This window comes from Triturus cristatus, chromosome 3_2 (genome assembly GCF_964204655.1).
Source record: "Triturus cristatus chromosome 3_2, aTriCri1.1, whole genome shotgun sequence".
Taxonomy (NCBI): Eukaryota; Metazoa; Chordata; class Amphibia; order Caudata; family Salamandridae; genus Triturus; species Triturus cristatus.
The window spans coordinates 886,966,972-886,984,288 of record NC_140584.1 but is presented as its reverse complement, the minus strand read 5'-3'; the positions used below and the strand labels follow the sequence as shown (position 1 = coordinate 886,984,288).

Here is a 17,317-nt window from a genome sequence, read left to right as displayed (position 1 = left end):
GACTCGCTATTTGCTTTCAGGCCGCTATTAATACCAAAACATTTTTCAAATCGGGAATAAAAATCACTAGTGTCTTCTTCGGGTTTCTGTTTACAAGCTGAGATTGCTCCCCAATCTTCCTTTTTCGTAGTTAATAAACGTGGCAATACTTGCACTAATAATCCTGGCAATGTTTTTGTTTTGTCCCCAAGCCCTACGCCTGCAGTTCTGCTATTTTCTTCAGTTTCTAATGCGGTCCAATCAATCTTTTGGTCTCCCACCTCCCATTCTTTTTCCTTGAGTTTCTCATAAATACCGGCAGGCAATAATACTTTCAATATTTTCATAATGTCAGGATAGGTATAATCACCCATGAGTAACATGTCCTTTAGTTCACGGTGAAAACCTGCTGGATCTTTGTCATGGCTGGGCACTAATTTTTTCATTTCCAATAGTTCTATTTTGGTTATGGGCGTGTACACAAACACGCGTCTAAACGTATTGTCATCATTTCTAACTGGGTGTACTTCGCGTAAGGGATTCTGTCTGTCTATGTAATACGTTTTTCTCTCCATGCAAGGAGCTGGATCATGTTCTGGACACAAAAAGGCACTATATCTATGTCTGTATTCTAGAATTACTTTAATTAGATCGGTACCTAAACCTCTCCATTTATTCATGAGTAGTTCTATCAATATATCAGGTAGGGGACCAGGATCGGAGTGTTGGCCTTTATATAATATAAGGAGATGTTGTATCATGTATATACTAGCTAAACGCTGTTCGTCTGGGGCGAGATTCAGAAACGTGTGTGCTAGCGCATCATCACTGTATTTTTCAGAGCTGTCAGCCCATTGTACTGCTGACCTGGCTAATTCTTGTTCATCCATAGAATCGAGCACATGGTACCCCCTTCGTTCTCGAAGTAATTTATCAGTAGCCTGGAACAAGTGTTCAGGGGTCCTTGGATTTGTAATAACTGTTTGAAAAATTCTGTTACATTCTGGACGTATCGGACGTATTGTTTTATTAAAAGATCTTCCTTTTCCTACATAAGCTATCATTTGTTTAGCTGGTAATTCAAATTGTCCTGTGTTCATTTCTGACTGTTCCTCCTCCTCTTCCTCTGATTCAGTTTTATCTGCTTCTACTCTGCTTTCATGTATTCGTTCTACTTCTTTTCTGATCCTTCGGCACATGGCTTCTATACACTTCTGTTTATCATGTCTCCCGTCTGTTATATTCTAACCCCATTTGGTAAGTGCTTGCATTTCCTCCGAATCTACCTCAGGCCTATCTCTATTTCTGATCAAGCAGTTTATGAAAAAGCGTAACAATAATTTTTGTATGTCTACTTTCTGGTATTCCATGGCTTCGGCAATACTTTCAGGACCTTGCCCTGATTGGATAAAGCGATATATTTTGTCTAGATGTTCAACCATTCCTGGTAACGTCATTAAATATTTTGCAGCTCGTCGCAAACGTACTGAAGACAGCAACATTCTGTCGTGTTTTCCTGGCACTGGATCATATCTACAATCTGAAAGAGGCTCATTTAATATATTGTCTGATATTCTTTGGGGTGTACGTTGGTATGCTAAATCCCTATAAGTCAATCTAGTTGTTGGCGGTGGCGTGGAAAAACCTCCTGTCGCACCCCCTGAGGTGCCAAGTCCAAAAGGATTTGTTGGGTGTAGGGTAGAGAGTGTGGGTGCAGGAAGGACTGTAGAAACAGATGGAATGGTTAGAATTTGAGTAGGACTTTGTTGCTGCGGAGGTGGGTGCAGCTGATTTTGGGGTTGAGCGTCGTTAACGGGTGGTGTGCGTGGCTGCACATCATTAGCATATTCGGGGGCTGCATCGTCTAAATAGGAAGAAAGGAAAATGTCTTTTGCGGTCTTGGGATGTACTTTAATCGGGAGTAACGGAGGTGGCAGATCTTTTGGTACCTCCAAGGTGGCCTTAGGCAAACCCTCGGCCAGAAGAGGATACATACCATTCATAAGAGTGTTTCGTTGTCTGTCTACTTGTTCTGTTTTTACTCGGGTACCTTCGTCAATTAATATGTTTTCTCGGGCTTTTTCTGAATCTTCCCTACTTTTCTCTTCCTTTCTGAGCGCTTTCTCTGTGCGCCTATGCGATTCTTTACGCCATAGTTCAATGGCATCTTTCTGTGACGGTCTGGCTTTCTTTTTCCATAACGCTTCTTCTATTCTCATGATGCAATCTGCATCCCATGTTCCAGCAGCGGGCCATCTCTGACTCTCTGCTAAGTCCTTGGTGTAGTCCACCCATAGATCAAGATATAATACGGCATCTAGGCCATGTTTATGGTACATAAAGTACCCTGGAGTGTCCCTAGGTGGGATGGGAACAGCTTCCTCGAGTATCCCTTTTCTAGTTTTTATCTGTCTTAATTTTGAAAATAACGGCATCTTGAACCTTGTTACTTAATTCTCACTCGGTTTTTTAACACAATAATTACAATAAACACAATAATGAAGATTGAACAATCACTCATACCACGACATTTAAAACATATCAAACATTTTAGAACGAACAATAATAATTAGAATAAAACTAGTTAACTGCATAATGCTAAATATACTGTATGTACTGCTAAACAGTACAGATACACTGCTAAAACAGTGCAGACCAGGTCTGTGTACCCAGACCCGTCTTGACCGGCACAAACTAATGTGCACGTCTAGATGCGTCCCCAGCAATGGTACTCACTGGGAAGCATGGAACGGAAGGCCTCGGAAGTCTGGACTGGACTAGACCAAACTGGACTGGACTCGACTCGTGACTTAGATACTTCGGAACTTCGGAATCTGGTGGGCCTCTGTATACCTCGGATCTTGCTCTCTCAGCTAGGCTCTGGTCGGGATTCTCCGCACTCCTCACCGCCTCGTCTGGGTGTTGATCGCAGCCTCAGTCGCCCCCGTTGGCCTGAGGGAGATACAGGAAATCCTGCGGGTACGCGTAATTGTCCGTCCGGCTGTGGCAGGAGACCGGGTCTGCAACGCACCTCCGGCGCGTGGGGTGTGAGAGGTGTCCCTGTTCGGGCGCCAATTATGTGGTAAATTTAAATTACCTAGACTTAATTTATGCGGTAAAATACAATACGAATAACTCAGTAAAAATAAGAGGCAGAATCCGTGGTATTCGAGGGTATAATAGGGAATTTATTCCTTACAAAGGAATGATGGTTCGAACCAGGCAATCGAGTTCCGTCACCACGAAGGTTCAGGAAGGGATCAGCAATACATTATTGACAGGTTATAGCATATATAGTAATGCATTACAGTAGACAGATGCAGGAGGCGTAACAGCTGATAAGAATACACATACGTAATAAAAAGGCGTTACAATAGGCGTGCATAGAGGCGTATACTAAAAACGTCATTATGATGATGACACAAGTGGGTGGATCCATAAGAGAATCCTGCAAAGTCAGCAAAAAATATATGGCAGAGATGCGCGCGCAGCCGCATGACGTGTGATTGACGTGTAACTAGAGGGTGAAGGGAACTTGACATTTAGCCCTACATGAGGAGACAGAAGTCTGGGGTGTCAGGACAACCTAGTCCTAAATCATATCTAATATCTTGTGTTTAAGGAACTATATTATCTGGAAGGAAAGGTCTTCTCGGACAGATCCTATTCTATACTGACTGCTAGTGCGTGTACAAGCATCTAAGTGTCTACATGAGATGCGAGGGGGCATGGGCCTACCATGGTAACGAGAGTCATGAATTACTTGCACGGAGACAGTAAGGCCGGGCCCTTTGCTCTGCAGCTAGAGGGATGTTTACCTAAGCTACTAGACAGGAATGCATTTCTTGAGGAGCGGAACAGATAACTTGAAGGCTGAATACAGTTTTGGCAGGCAACAGGCCGGGCTAGGCACCGTTAGCCGCGCAGGAAGTAAGACAAAGTTCATGGATACAGATGCAGGTCCAGGCTGGAGCATTCAGAGGCAGAAGCAGGAAAAAGCTCGATGGCAGAATTCAGGGCCTACCTTGCCAGAGCTGGAAAACGTGAAAAGTATACCATATAAAGACGGTGACAAGGCATACTTAGGAACGGAATATCTGGCCCATTCATGGCAGATATGAAAGAGTACATATTAACGTTGGACACAATTGTATTTGCGTCTTCATAGCTTGAAGTGGAGGGAACATACATGTACTTGTAGCATGTACATGGAGCCGTTGGGGTCTAGATAGGGGACACAATTGACCATAAAAATTCATATTTCCTCATGGTTCTGACATGTTAGTTATTCAAATCTACTGTATTTTTCTGAACTTTATGTTTTCCCTTTTTTTGTGTTTCCATGCTGCATAAATACTTTACATATTGCCTCTAAGTTAAGCCTGGCTGCTTTTGTGCCAGGCTACCAGTGTTTAAGCAAAGGATTGTGGTTGTTGCCTGAGTGGGGCTTCCACCTCTCTCAACCAAACCCAATTTCTTACAGGCGCTCTTTAGATCTTAACAGATTAACCAACTCCTTAACTTTCTAAATCTGGAAGAAAGTTGTTGAAAAAGCTGCTCTGTCAAGATAGACTTCTTTGAAGATTAGATACGAACATGTGGGCATCCAGCTTTGCAGGCCCTCACACGGTTCATCATAATGCAGAATCTAAGAAACTTTGTTAACATTAGTGAGTCAGATTTACAATACACCCCATGGTTTCTAAGTCTATAAATATCTTTACAATTTCTCACAATAAATATCCACTTTGTTCTTGTGTGTATTCACTGGAGCCAGTGTGATAGTTTACTTTCAAGTAATTGGTCCCTAAAATTTGCTTGGTTTGAACCAAATGGCAAATTATACAACATTTGGAACTGAAAAGCGCCACCAGTTTTAGTTCCACAAAGAACTTTTAAATATGTCAACTTCCACAAAGAAGTTGCAAATTTATCAAATTCAAATATACTTCTAAATCACAATATTTCAAAAAAGGTTGCAAGATTAATCTTTGAATAAGATAGTCATGCGTCATCATCGGGACACCGCGACCCCTACAAGTCGCGGTGGGCTCAACCAATGTTCCAGGGAGCTCTTAGGTCATATCATAGGCCGGGGGATAAAGATTAAAAATTCACTGTTGGACCCCAGTTTCCCTTTATTCTTGGGTTCAACAGGAATATTAAAAATAAAGACAGTAGGGTCGTATGGAGTGTTATGGTCCTAAGACCCTAGGGCCAACATGTTTCAGTCCTCGTGTGCCCACTAGTGTAGTGCTTGGACTTTCTTCAGGGTTATGTCGTCCCCTGGTGTATCTAGGAAATGGGAATTACCCTATCCTAATTATAATAAAGGGCAGGTAGCTGCTCCTTTTTAACATTTATATTTTAAATGACGTTATTCTATCTGTAAATGAAAAATAAATGAAAAAGTAAAAGAAAAGGGGAGAAAACAGCATAAAGGCATATATTAGTGTACCAAACTCCTAGGACAGGAACTGAAGCCATAATGTAAGAAATGTCCCCATATTGTCTCCGGCATGCTGTTAGCAATATTACGTTTAGTAAAGCTGTACCAAACATATTAGTTTGGATGCCACGTGTGGTTGTTCCATGTGGAAATCGCCCCAATTTTGTGTTCAAAAACACCAGTCGTTCACATCGTGCATTTCACACTCACTCATCTGTTAAAATATCGTTATGGTGGGTAATAAAGTTATTTGAAAAAAGGTGATTTGTATATGGAAATATTTTTTTTATTATTAACATTAGAGTATCTTACCCCACGCTAGAGCTGGTGATCGTCCGTGTGGACTTCTACCTAAACGGGCATATCCCTGATGTCGATAATTGCGGCAGTGTGTTGGACCAACCATATGTGTATACACATCATTGTTCCAGGTGGATATGCAGCGAGAGATATACAAGACACAGAAGACACCACCGTTATTACTTTAATGTTATATCTGCTATCACACTATCTAAAATATACGATAGTATTGATGTTGGCGTCTGGTTCGTAGAGTAGTACTCACGGTTTTTACCGGTCTCACCCCTCAGAAAAACCTAATTGGCGTGGAGTCCATCAGCTTGGGCGACAACGACTCGTTCGCATCACCTCTTTAAAAAGGAAAAAAGGGCCTTCCCGTACTGTGCATTTCCGGGTACGCTGGAGTTAACGCGAGATTACAGCGCGATTATACTCCTAAATTCTCTAAACTTTCTAAAAGTTCAAAAACCATATGTAGTCCTCAAAAGGAGGTTCAATTGTTGGACAGAGGGAATCTGTGGCATAACTGGGACGGCATCCGCCCTCCACTCAAACGAATGGAGGCGGGATGTTCACGGAGCCGTTTGCAATGGATTGTGGGAACTGTAGTTTAGTCCTCTAGATACATCTGCGAGTAGCAAATATTAAACCCAGTATCTTGGGTTTTGGGATATACGCAAAACATATATATGGTTATGTGCACTGATTTGTGATTTAGTCTGCTGTGCAGCATAGTATATAGAGCAAGAGTCTAATAAGTCTTGCGCATTTGAAAGTGTATTTTGTGGTTACTGTATATGGGATTATGCTGATGGAATTTACGAGTAAAAGAACCGACTAATATCTCTTATAGGCAGTAGGAAAACACTGTTTGTTTACATGAAACCTCATGATTGAAAGATGTATATGCTAAGCAATATATCTATTGTAGACCCTCTTTGTAGGAGGAGAGTCTAAACATAAATATTCACCTGTATGAATCTATGTAAAGACAAACATCGATGATGCAGCTCTTTTTGTTTAAGTGATTCCAAGGAATTGAATCATTGAGCCCATGGATGTGGGTTTTTAGACGATACACCCACCGTTGTTCACGTTCAAGCAATTTTTCGGTTAGGTCTCCTTCACCTCTGATTTTTTCAATGACAGTCCATTGTATGTCCATGTCTGTGTGCTGAATTTCAACAAAATGCGCTGTGAGTCTGGTGGCGTTTATAGCTCTCCTGATGGTACTTCTAAGTTCGCTAATGCGAGCCTTCACTTTTCTTCCTGTCATCCCGATGTACATAAGGTGGCACGGGCATTTGATCATATAGATGACTTTTTCGCTGTTACAATTCGTGTGGGATCTTTGTTCCCCTGCATGATGCATGCCCAGTTCAACCTCTTTTGTGTGTTTCGTGAATTGACATACCACACAGCTGCCGCATGGATAATGGCCCATAACTGGTGGTTGTTGCCACAACGTTAGTTGTTTAGGAGTGTTTTTCTTCATATTCGAATGTATCAGGCTGTCTCTAAGACTTTTATTCCCCTTTAAAGAAAACATCGGTTTTTCAAATTGTAATTTGTTGGAAGTGAGAATCTGCCACTTTTTGTTGATTATCTTTTTGATGGCGTTGGAAGATGCATTATACGTGGTGACACAGATAATGGAATCCTTGGTATCTTAGGTATGTTAGCTATTCAAATCTACTGTATTTTTCTGAACTTTATGTTTTCCCTTCTTTAGTGTTTCCATGCTGCATAAATACTTTACATATTGCCTCTAAGTTAAGCCTGGCTGCTTTTGTGCCAGGCTACCAGTGTTTAAGCAAAGGATTGTGGTTGTTGCCTGAGTGAGGCTTCCACCTCTCTCAACCAAACCCAATTTCTTACAGGCGCTCTTTAGATCTTAACAGATTAACCAACTCCTTAACTTTCTAAATCTGGAAGAAAGTTGTTGAAAAAGCTGCTCTGTCAAGATAGACGTCTTTGAAGATCAGATACGAACATGTGGGCATCCAGCTTTGCAGGCCCTCACACGGTTCATCATAATGCAGAATCTAAGAAACTTTGTTAACATTAGTGAGTCACATTTACAATACACCCCATTGTTTCTAAGTCTATAAATATCTTAACAATTTCTCACAATAAATATCCACTTTGTTCTTGTGTTTATTCACTGGAGCCAGTGTGATAGTTTACTTTCAAGTAATTGGTCCCTAAAATTTGCTTGGTTTGAACCAAATGGCAAATTATACAACATTTGGAACTGAAAAGCGCCACCAGTTTTAGTTCCACAAAGAACTTTTAAATATGTCAACTTCCACAAAGAAGTTGCAAATTTATCAAATTCAAATATACTTCTAAATCACAATTTTTCAAAAAAGGTTGCAAGATTAATCTTTAAATAAGATAGAAATATGTAGCCTATAATTTCAAACGTTTATATGCATCATGATGTTTTGCCTATGATATCAGAAACTGGAGTTTTTCTTTAATGACAAACAGAACCCAAAAAGCCTTTTTCTTGTGAAAGTCAGTTGAAAATACTTTTTGCCTTTGCAGGTCGCTATCTTTGGTCACAAGCTTGGCCCACAAGAACCTGAAAACATCACAGAACCCAAGCAGACAGAACTGAGGAAAAGATTGTCTATTGCCATCAGAAGACCAGTTGCACGGTGCAAAGCCCAAAGGACGAAAATTCTCAGAGTCTGTCACATACCCGGGCACATTGTAACTGGCGGTCGAACATTCAAACTAAATATATGTGACCTCATTATTTTATTTCATGAATAAATGTTTTTATATCAAGCAAATCTAGACACAGGAATAACTCAGCGCTTTACTGATATACTACAAGAACAGACTTACAACTGCTATATTAATCGATTTGGTGACATGAGTCACCTTATATAGGTAAAGATTTTTGCCCAATACCCCTTGCCAGGGAGACACCACCCATATTCATGCAGAAATGATAAATCTACTTAGCCTCATGCACCCAATCTCTGGCCCGCTGAGCCCAAGCCAGGTAATGGTTCATACCCATATAGACTAATACTCTGCACAGGCTATGGTGAGACTTCACATTTTTTGGTATACCATTATGTTGCCAAGTAGCTACTCAAGTCTGCCTTTGGCTACAGTTCCATATGAGTCCAAAATACTCATGTTTTGTTTAGATCCCAACTGACCCCTTCCATTATTTAGAAATTGGCAGCTCTGTAAGGGAATGAAATATGGTTGATGTTAATTTTCTCCAGTTGTTTTCTAAACGTTTTGAAAAGTGAGCCTTGCAGCTGCTGAGCTTATATATGAAGGGGATCATAAGTATTGCACATGCCCCCCCCAGCCCCCACCCAGCACTCTAACCTCACAACTGACAACGTTTTTCGATCCAGACACCATCCCTCGAATGCTCCATCCCATGGGGTTTTGCCCTATCGGTAAACAACCAAAAGCATGGAACTGACCTGCAGCTGTAAGGGTGAGATGCAGTTAAGGACAAACACTGTATTGTTTAAAATTGTATTTAATACCAACACGTTGCGTTCTGAGTCCAACGTAGCCCATTGAAGCACTCTAAACCTTAAGAGAAGCCACCGAGAAGGTCTAGATATACAAAGCTCCAACAACCAGTAGGTACAGTGAATGGTAGGCTCTGCCTTGCCTTTCACCAGAGAGCAAAAAGGTCCCTTTGATTCCCCCATGCACATCAGCTAAAATCAGGAATTCCAGACACTGCTAAAGACAGCGGCCACGCACCTATTGGGATCATGCATATTACTAATGGGACTCACTTTAGAGTTCCGGGTGAATGAAGACCCCGACTTTCATCCGAAAGACAGGGAATGAAGGAGCTCCAACATTTTAGATACAATAGCAAACTGCTTAAACGTCTACAACTCTCTGCCCTTCTGATAAGCAACATATGACCATTGACTAAAGTTTCAACAGAAGGTGAATAGTAATTTTATAGCATGGTAGCACATCCAGTCATTTATTGTTCCAATAAGTCACACCCACATAATTCTTTGCCAAACTCTAACTATTCTCTGTCAGATTCTCTGACTACAACTAGAATAGGATTGGGATTTCCTGATTGTGACATAGAAGGTGCTTCCATGTCACAATCAGGAAATGCCAATTCAGGTCAGAGGTAATGTAGGGGAACGGTGTAATGTTTTCTCTATCAGTTCTGGAAAACCATTGCTACATTCCGATTTCTGTGGTTAACAGATTATGCAATTGCACTGTATCAAATAAAAGAAAATGTGTTCTAATGTTGTTTAGTTGTTTTATTCAAGACTTTTTAGATTTGGCAAAATCTGCAGATACGATGGATAATCTGACTTGAACAATACTGTCCACTAATATTGTTAGGCTCCAAAAATGTTTTTAGTGTCATTTTAGGAAATAATTCAGTATCTTCTTCAATCCGGAGAGGATTTCCCAAGAGTTTCAAAGAAGACAATATAAATGCCACCTCATGTCATTCTGCAGTTCCAGAACATATTGCATGAATGTCATAAAAATGCATGTTAAAGAGCGAAAATGGGATCCCTGTTCTTCCAAGTATTATCTAAAATTGCATGCACCTGCAAATAGTCTGAACTCTAAAGTTTCCAATCCTGGTGCCACACAACTTATTACCAGTTAACCAACGTAAACCAACATAGTCTTTAAACTGATAGAATGAAGACTCCTCTGCAAAATTTGCTTTTTTTCCCTCATTTCATCCGCCTTCGAATTTTTTCATCACATTCACCATCCAACTCGTATCTCCAGTGCTCATCCGCCATACTCAATACCCTGAATACCATGAAGGATATTCATATCATACAGTATAAGTACTCCCGCCACAAATCCGAATAACAGAGGCCCCAAACTCTTCAACAATGCCCCCCCCTTGTTCCCGCGGTCACCGGCCTCCTAGCGGGCTTACCCTACAATCATTCTTGGTCCTATCACCATCCACTGTAGGCTCAGAACTCCAAAGCAGCAAAACACAATATGCTTCTGCGGTCAATACCGTGGACAAGCTTCAGTGAAATTAGAAATGTAACAACAACCTCCCCCCGGTGCTGGTTACCACCCCATCCAACCTTCTCCAGAAAGCCCCCCCCCCCCTTTTTTTTTTCAAACTAACAACTGCCATGCCTGCTTATACACCTTCTTGGCCATGTTCACCATCACTATGGTTACCTCATAGTCAAAACTGAAACACACGTTTATGTTGTCACAACCACAGCCTACATCACCGAGGGCACCACAAAAATAATACACTTTTTGTATGCTCTGCTCTTTGGACAATCTTCAACACATCATCTGCTCTGTCACAAGGAACTAAAATCAGCTCTTCTGAAACTGAAAATATTTAGAACTGCAGTCATTTTCTGTGACCGAGAACCACGGTCACTCCAATAAAGCATCTCAAATGGCTATCTGCACCTTTAAATCGAACATTACCACCTTCAATACTTAGTACCATATCCATAGCTTTTCAAAAGGAGGTGTCGCCAAGATGGCGGCTGCATCGGACACGCTGTGAAGTGCTCTGTGGCAGGCCCATAAACAATCCTACATTCATCCTCCCCACCCGCTACGATTCCAATTCCAATGACATGCAGGGCACCCATGTAGTTTTAAGAGCCCGGCTGAGGGGAGACGCGTGAGTGCTGGCACCACGTAGCTGTGCCGGTGGCGAAGTCTGCAGCCAGAGAGTGAGGCCTGGAGCAGAGCATCCTGCGGAGAAGCTTTGGGAGTGGGGCGGCGCCGTGAGGTGCGGAGGTACATGGGAGAAGTGTAGGCGGCTGGCCTTAGAGGAAGTGGGAGCTCAGTCTCCCCCAGGACGATCGGCTGGGGTCCCCCTGCATCTGGGAGTCCCGCCCTATTGGGACCCAGACTGCGAAAGGAGCCAGCGGGAAACGCCCTGCCAGCTGTATTACACCGGCCAGTCAGGGCTGGTATAGGCAGCCTGCCTAGAGAGGGGACGCACCTTGTGAAAGACATTACGCGTGTGCAGTCCCGGACCTCTGCTTGGAGTGTGAAGAGTACTCCCTGGAGGTGAGGCCTGCAGTGAGGTGTTTGCCGGTGTGGCCAGGATGGTATGAAGGCGGAATGGAATGGAGACATCTCACCGTGGAACAGTTGTACCGTCTCTGTTCTGACTGGGGGGGCCTACGGGGGGGCCTGCTGGGTTGACCAGAGACCCTCAGCTTTACCTTTGGTTTTTCTCCTTACCCTGCTGGGACTGGACTCCCCACATGAACGGTTGTGGAATAGACAGCAGAGAAGAGCGGACACCGGAGGGCGGTGGCGCTGACACGAGTCTGCTTGGTGCGAGAAAAGGCCCATAACATGTGCTGCAGCAGGGGCCAGACAGCACTTGGACCACACAGGAGTGTAGATACGCCCTACAGAATGGCAGTCTGGCCTGTGCCAGAGTCTGGGTGTTGTAGGCCTTAGGTGTGTGGCTGTATAGCAGTTGCTGGGATTGTAATTCTCTGTGGCTGCGATTTTCCTGATGAGTAGCGCTCTGCTCTGTGGAACTGCTGGAGCCACTGCTTAATGTATCACGATGGCCCGCTATATCCGGTGAAGGTGGTCTTTGGAGGGTTACAGATCGCTCGTGCTCATTGGCGGTCCAGAGCAGTGGGAGACTTAAAGTAATCGATGTCAACCTTTATAGAGCTGACCTCCGAAAGGTTGCGGATCGTGTATCAACCACTGAAGTTGCCACGTTGCCCGAAACAGTGGACTCCTTACAAAAGTTGATGCTGAGACTTGAGGAATGAATTGAGGATGCTGAGGGAAACCTAGGTAGAACAAACTGCATTTTATAGGTTTTCCCGAAAAGGCAGAGGACCAGTCCACAGAATTTTACCTAGAGAACTGGCTGGTCATGGTCATGCACCCACAAAAGCTAAGTTCTTTACTATTGAAAGAGCACCACGAACATTGGTACCTGCCCCGTGCCCAGGTGTGCCGCCGCGGGAGATTATAGCACGATTTTTTAACTGGGACATAGTTTTGCAGCGTGTCTGCATGGAGGGTCCACCAAATTTTGAGGGTTGGGCCAGATGTATAATTCTAGATTACACTCAAAAGGTTCAAAACCAATGTAAACAATACCTGGAGGTCCAGAAATGACTGTGTGACCTTAATATGCGATACAGCCTGATGTTTCCAGCAAAACCCCAAGTGGTGCAAGATGGGAAGGTGCACCTTTTCTTCTCGGTGGGCGAAGCTAGTGACTGGGTGGATACGCTGGCCAGGGCTCTGGCTCCAGGATCGTTGCGCCCGGGGGCGCCTTCATGAACAGGCAACAACATCCGGCACAACCACGGAGGAAAGCAAAGAGAGGCAGGTTGGAGGCCCCCAAACCAATGGGTCACATAGTGGTGTGTGAGGACAGCACCCTCAGAGACACAGAAGTGGTGCCGGACTCTTGAGACTCCTTTCAGACTCAACAAAGTAACTCTGGAACTGGCTCAGATAGCACAGACAACGTTTGAGCGCTGTACAGTGAGTAAGGAAACAAGGTCTTGCTGAACTGAGAGACTATCTTATACTGCGACGCCCGTTGGCTTGCAACTACTTTTAGGTATCCTGTGAATGTTAGATTGAGAACTTTCCATGGAAGGACCGTTGTATTTCTTAAATTGTAAAAGGATTGCAATAGGTTCACACTAAAAGAAATGTAGGGACATACAAATGGGTGCTTGAGTGTATTTACTGTTAGGTGAAATGCTAGGCTGGTAGGGACCAAGGGTCTGGCTGCCAAGGAGGCTGTGTAGGGGATAATGACTTGCGGCCACCACAGTGCGTGAAACCCTAGTATAACGCATAGATGTTTATTTGTATTCTAGGTTGGATGGTAATGCAACTATTGGGAATGGGTTGGGAATCACTAGTTCATGCGTTGCTAAGTGATAATCAGGGACGGTTAGTGTTACTGCCCAAACAGAAGGGGGGGCATTTGTAAGGGGTGATGTTATGTCTGTTTCGCAGTTTCAAGGGAACAGTAACTGCTCATGCAACTGGAGGCTTTGGCGTTCTGTATTGTCATGCTCTGGTGGTCTGCTTGGGGAGGTTTTGTCTGGTTTCCCTGGCCCCGGACTGAGTTGGAGAGATGCAAATAAAGATGAAAGTCTTTAAATTCCTGACATTGAATGTCAGGGGGGTAGCACATTGGGGGGGAAAAAGACGCAGAGTACACGCCTATCTTAAGCGTTATCGTGTTTCTGCAGCTTTCTTACAGGAGACTCACGTGTGGGGAGACTATTCAGAGTCTTAGCAAAGGTGGAGTGGGCAGGTATATGCAACCTCATACTCTGAATACGCCCATGGAGCCACAAAATGGGTGGCCCCAAGGGTCCCCATTCGACATCGGTGGCATATTGTGAATCCAGAGGGATGCTATGTCATTTTGTGTGGAGGCCTAGATGGGTGACAGCTGTATATGATAAATGCGTATGCTCCCAATACTGATTTTGAGAACTTCTACAATGGAGTGGTGGTGCTGTCACGCCTTACATGTCAGCAGAGGGGGTGCCAGCAGGCGACTAACTGGGTGCTTGATGTGGTGCATGATCACGAGCCTCCTCCTAGAACCACAAAACCACACATGACTGGGCAGCTCAGGGAACTGATGCGGGACTTGAACTTACTGGATATCTGGAAAGAAACACATCTAGACTCTAGAACGTTGTCCTGTTATACCCCTGACACAGGGATGTACAGTCGTCTGGAGTACTGTCTTGTGTCAACGGGAATGGTGCAGAAAGTGGGGTAGGTATCCTACCTAGCGCAATACTTATTTGATCATTCACCGCTCCTGCTAAGCATAGGGAAAGGCCAAAATCGCCCTGCAGTACCCCTGTGGTGCTTGTGAGCAGTCACTCACAGACTCACCGTTTGCATATATGGAGCGGGAGGCACTTTCTAATTACTTTCAGGAACATTTGGGAAGGTCCAATAGTAGAACATATGACTGAAATGTGATGAAGGTGGTGATTAGAGGGGTATGCCTCAAAACATCGTATACCGTTAGGCGCCAGCTGGAAGGAGACATAGCCCAGGTAAAGCCCAACTCTCACCAATAGAACAGGAGCTCCCTTCACAGCCGCAGAGGTTAGACGAATGGCAACAAACTCGTACAGACCTCTTAGTTGGCTGGCGCAGATTGGAGAAACACACATACACAGTGTACCAACAAAATCTCCATGCATAGGGGGACAAGACGGGTGTGATGTTGGCGTGCCTGGTGAGGCAACAAGACTCCCGGAAACCGGTCATGGTGTGAAGCAATGCGGCAGGGGAACTTAGTCAAAACTCAACATGCAATCAATGAGGTATTCCGGGCGCACCTCGGCAAAGCATATGAGGGACGAACTGTGGGGTCGAGCGATCACCAGGTGCCTTCCTGGCGGAGATACATCTCCTACAGTTGAGGTAGGAGGAGAGGACAACCATAGGAACGCCTCTCATGGGAGAGGAAATCCTAGTGGCAATGCAAAGTTTGAAATGGCCAAAGACGCCGGGATGAGATGGCCTCCAGGTGGAATTTTTTCAAAGATATGCGGATGTGATCACTGATAGATTGTTGGAGGTCTATCAGGAAGCACTCCAACGGGGATGACTACCTGTAAGCATGTGTGAGGCCCATATAGTAATGATTCCGAAACTCGCCAAAGATTCGTTTGGTGTCCTCATTTAGACCTTTTATTGCTGAACGTGGATGTAAAAATACTAAGTGGAGCCCTGGCGGCACGGCTGCTTCCGTATCCATCCGCACTAATACACAAGGATCAGTGCTGCTTCATTCCGTAGAGAAGTACCATGTAGAACCTTCGCAGACTGGCCCATGTCTTACATGCACCAGACCAGAGTGAAGGACTGTGTGCCCTGGCATTCCTAGACATTCAGCAGGTGTTTGATTCTCTCACTGGGAATACCTGTGGTGCTTACTGAAGAAGGTGGGAATTGGCCCCGAATTCATAGCAAAGATTAGACTATTGTACACTGAACCAGGTGTCAGGGTGCGAAGGGGATAATATGATGTTGTCCCGTGGAACCAGACAGGGATGTCCCCGGTCGCCCTTAATGTTTGCACTAGCCATGGAGCCAATGGTGGCACTGCTGCGCCACACTCTGATACCCTGGGGGATCCGGGTGGGTGGGACAGGGCATATAGTATCCTTGAATGCCAATGATTCCCTGGTACACATGCGCAATCCAGAGGAAACTGTTCCAGTGCTTTTACATGTTTTAGGGGCTTTGGGGGTGGTGTCCGGTCTTTTGGTGAATGCCCACAAACCTCAGTTAATACCAGTTGGTGGTCTGACTGCAATACGCCGGAGGCACTTCCGGTAGTGGCGTTCCATGGGGGGTGAAAGGTATACTGTATTTGGGTATTAATCCCTTCGGTGCGTCGGACAGCCGGGGCCATCCAACGCACCAGTGCTCATGTGCGTCGGACGGCCCCTGGCCGTCCTCACACATGGCACAGGGAATCCCTGTGGTGCGGGCAGCAGAAAGATTCCCTTTCACCTCCAACAGCCTCGGGAGCTGGTGAAGAGCTTCCCCAACTCCCGAGGCTGAAGCTTTGGTTTCCCTGAAATGACGATCAGCACACACGTCACGCTGACGTCATTTCAGTGAAACCGAAACTGAAATGAGCCAAGAGGCTCATTTCAGTTTCGCTATCTCAGCCCCCTAGGCACGTAAAAAGTCGGGAGAGGTATCGTTGGAAAGAGGAGAATCTCCCTTTCCAATGGTACCCCCTCCCTAGTGGTTCCCTGCTTGGGATCGCCCCAGGACAGGTATCCCCAAGCAGGGATCCATCAACTAGCCACCAGGGAGGGGGGGGGGGGGGGGGGGAGGAGGGGAGAAGCCTTTGGAAAGGGCATTCCCCCCCAAAAAAAATAGGTACATTCAGTCTGGGGGGCAGAAAGCCCACTAGAAACCAGTTTTTTATTGGGCAGTTTCAATTAGGGATGGGGGCTGCCCAAATCGGGCATGCTGATGCCATCACCTTCTCCCCCACACAAATTACAGTCTTCATGCCCCCCGGGGGGGGACAGAAAGCCCACTACATACCAGGGAATTTTTTGGGCAATTTGAATTAGGGGTGGGGGCTACCCAAAAACGGGTATGCTGGGTAGTAGGAAATTTGTTCCATGCCGTGATTCCCCAACTTTCACACACAGATATTAGAGGAAAATTCGACTGGATCAACGCAAGCCACACCTTCCTGGACTCCCACTGGTGTCTAGTTTTCAGATATGTATGGGTTTATTACGTTTCCCTAGATGTCTGCAAACCCGGGATCTAAAACACAGGTGCCCACTTATCTATCACAAACCTACCTGGTTTTTCAAGGGGGTCACCTACGTTTCTGGTTCCGGGCTCAGCGGCCATCTAGGGCAACCTACCAAACCCACACATTTCTGACACCCAGGGGAGTCCAGCGAGGTATGACTTGCATAAACCCCTCAATGTTTTTCTACCTCGAATCCCCTGCAACCCTCAAATTTAGCTGGGATAAAAATCACTTTTTTCTCAAATTTTTGTGTGGGAAAGTTGTGGGATCACCGGGCT

The 17,317-nt window shown here is 44.7% G+C and overlaps 1 protein-coding gene across 4 annotated transcripts in view; it reads left to right on the top strand.

The window, feature by feature from the left end:
- The window catches only part of LOC146858391 (uncharacterized), a 548,917-nt gene extending 538,917 nt beyond the window's left edge, over positions 1–10,000 (top strand). For all 4 annotated transcript variants that reach the window (XM_085649307.1, XM_085649305.1, XM_085649306.1 and 1 more), the window contains one exon: positions 8,279–10,000. The gene's annotated coding sequence lies outside the window, so the exon portion shown is untranslated. The remainder of the gene's footprint in view (positions 1–8,278) is intronic.
- The last annotated feature ends 7,317 nt before the right edge of the window (positions 10,001–17,317 follow it).